This window comes from Homalodisca vitripennis, unplaced genomic scaffold (assembly GCF_021130785.1).
Source record: "Homalodisca vitripennis isolate AUS2020 unplaced genomic scaffold, UT_GWSS_2.1 ScUCBcl_14;HRSCAF=501, whole genome shotgun sequence".
In the NCBI taxonomy this organism is placed as follows: domain Eukaryota; kingdom Metazoa; phylum Arthropoda; class Insecta; order Hemiptera; family Cicadellidae; genus Homalodisca; species Homalodisca vitripennis.
In genome coordinates this window covers 193,664-197,238 of record NW_025776159.1, presented here as the reverse complement: position 1 = coordinate 197,238, position 3,575 = coordinate 193,664, and positions in this window count along the sequence as shown.

Below are 3,575 nucleotides of genomic sequence, written 5' to 3'. Positions count from 1 at the left end.
TGCTATCTAAGGCAAAAATACATTCAAGGCCCGTGGCTATAACTTCTGTAGTTTCATGGGAATAATCCCCAGCACAATCCATGTCACAACATGAGCATTTTTATTTCGCAGCAACTCGGTCTATATACCTCACTGGATGAGTTTATAGGGTTATGGCATCAGACTTATAATTCATTTACTTCTGAAATATTTCAGTACTAGCAGCGAAATAATGTACTGTATTGGAAATGTACACTATACTTTATAGACTTGATTTATTGTTGCTTGGTATCTTAAAACTTTATGAGAGAAGAGTAAATTCAGATTCCTTAAATAAAAGAAATAAGCACAAATATTGTATAATATTCTTTACAGATTTTACGTTTTATGTAATAGGCTTCGCTGAGTTTTCATGCCTATAAATTTTTAAATTTCAAATTTCAAATCTATAGCTCGATAATTTTCCAGATATATTGATGACAGATAAACATGCAATCATACATGAAAGAAATATTTACTTCTACGTTGACCAAGGAAATATCGTGAGCTTACTAAGTGGTAGGCTTTCATGACGTTTAGCCTAATTCCATGGATAGAGAGCACCATCACATAATTCATTTTTGTGTATGTAGAACGTCATGCAAGGTTTTATAGCAGTACTCTAATACAATTTCTGGTAATCAAGCGAGGGAACTACAACGCAAGTGTACAATGGAGTTATATATTGCCAGTAACTTTCAAAATTGACAACAATATATTATTATTTTTTTACTCTATGAATAAAATTGTTATAAAATCTTACATGATACTACACAGTGTAATGACATGTTTATTAGTTACCTATTTTATCTTTTCTGTAATAGTTGCATGTAAGAACAAAAATATTCTAACTCTAAACTAAATCCGTTCCATTGCCATACACTATTATCAAACACAGTAACGCAGCTATGGTTGGAAGAGCTGATTCTATGTGAGTGTTGAGTGTAGCTCCAGTTTACCTTTCTCTTATATGTGCAGCAACTGAAATCAACCATCTTCCACACAAGCAAATCTTACGTGCAATCAAATCTTCTAAACAGTACACGGCTGTAGTGACAAGGAATGATTCTGCGAGGCTGTGAATGTTAAATTTTAAAACGATGCGGGGGTTTCCTTTTAACTTTTTTAGTTTTCGTCGCCGATTATTTTTTGATCGGTTTAAACGAACATAATCGACATTGCAGAAGTCTGCAACAGAATCAGATTGTAAAACCCTGCACTAAGAGGAAGTTGAACTGGAGCTAAACTTAACATACACATTGAATCAGCCCTTCCCACCATATACGTGTTATGGAAGACTAGGTCCACCGTGATTTTGGATCGTGTCAGTCAACATCGTAGTGCACTCAGTTGTTAACCTGATGAGACAGGAGGATACAGGGTGGGTTATGAAAGTAATTAGCATTTCCTTGCGGTAAAAACTCAAAATGGACGATTCCTCGAAAGTCAAAGAATACAATCAGTATTATTTTGATACCAGACTTGCTGATGTGCACTTTTTTGGGTTTAGGAGAAGATTATGTGTGCCACTCGGAGCTGTGTCCTTCGGATTCTGCATTTAACTACGTACTGCTGCAGTTTCATAACTCTTTGCTCATTGCTAACGTAGATGTGTGCTTTGGTTACTCAGGCAATGGTTCCCTCCAGCAGGGTTCCCTCTTGATTTAGAAGTTTTGCTGACGCATGATTCTCTAAAACTACTTATTCTATTTCGTATTGAAACGGAAAATAAATTATTATTATTAGTTAAAAAGATAAATTGTACTATTTAAACTTAGTATTGGAATCTAATTAGGTATTCTAAATACTGTATAATTATAATTGGCCAGTTATTATCTCTTGTATTGTAAAAGAGAGCACTGGCGTGAATTTTAGTAACTAATAAATAAGTTAAAACTTGATCAAATTTATGCCACAATTATTTGACACTGAGTTTTTAATTATCTAATTATTCCAATAAAACTAAAATTAGTTACCGTTTTTATATCTTAAATAAATGGTATTGACTAATTTCAACTCATTACGAAAATCTTGTTTACTAGAAATGCTAGAAAGATTACTGTAAAACACAAGTTAGAAAATGTTTCTCATAACCAGTTAAATATATTTTTGATACAACTACGTGAAACTTTAAACATTTTTGCTGGCTACTTTGGTATAAAATAATGTAAACCGATTCTCTCTGTACTATTTAATTACTGAGAGGATTAAACACAGCAAAATTAGTGGCTTTTACTTAAAACAAAACAACGAATTGAATTAACTATATTTCATTTGTACTTCTGTTACCACTACATATGAACTATTCCGGTGCTTTGTGCTGTGAATAATACTCGATAAAACTAGGATGTAATCTGCTTTGGGTAGAGAAGTAGTAATTAAAAAATACAATTATGAATTAGAGTAAATCATCCCTGTAAGTCCTGGTCTTGGTCCTGCTCGTGGCCATCACAACGTGTTCATGGTGCTACTTCCGCGAATAACTGTCACTTGAGCAAAGTTTGAAAAATTGCAGCGATAAAATACCTTGGAATTATTAAAAACATTAATATTTATCAATGCTACGTTGTTTACATGGATATAAACTAATATTTTGTCACCTGCTGCTTACGTCTCACCTGTATCCGTGTAATGGTTAACGTCACCACTCTACTAAAACTAAACAGAAAGCTTTATCTGACACATACATTGGAGACACATAATTATAAAGGTTTTAATAAGTATGTTTCCCCTTCTCAATTTACGATGTTTGTGCTAAATTATTATTGTTTTAATACAACATCCAGGGATACTATTGGAAATGATATTTTTATACTATAAATTTTACAATAGTGTGCTTTAAATAAAAGAAAATAGAACAAATCAGACAATTATAGTGATTCAATTACTATATAAAAATGTATACTATAAATACAAACTGTTTTAAAGATTTTTGGATGTTTTAATGTTTTAAATTTAATCACACAAAACCAGGTTGGACAGGTTTACACTAGATTTGATATGTTCAATACTTAGAAAACCTAAGCACATTGTTAATAGGAAATAAAATAGGTAATATTATAATAAATAGGTATAATAGGTAATAGTATAATAAATAGGTATAATAGGTAATATTATAGGTAAATAGGAAGTATTTGGCAGGTGAGCTTGTGACAGAACCCAATGTACTCCAGTATTTTGTATTTCCATGAATATCAGTTTTTGCAGTAAGATGAAAGCAGTAATGTAAAGTAAGAAATAGGTTTTACATGGATAACAGCAGTTTTATATATATGTGTGTGTATATATATATATATTTAATTTCAATAAATATTGAATGGCAAAACGTATGTTCTACCACGGAGCCCTCACTTTTTACAATTAAAGTATTTTGTATTTGGCCGTTTCTTTCACATATGTGTTTAAATAACCAAACTAACACATGATCGGAAGACCAAATACCTGTAAAATGACTTCTGTTTACATTTATTACATTTGTATAAGTGGCAATAGCCTAATTTAATTTTAATAAATATTGAATTGCAAGAAGTACTTGCTCGGGACTCGAACCTGGATCT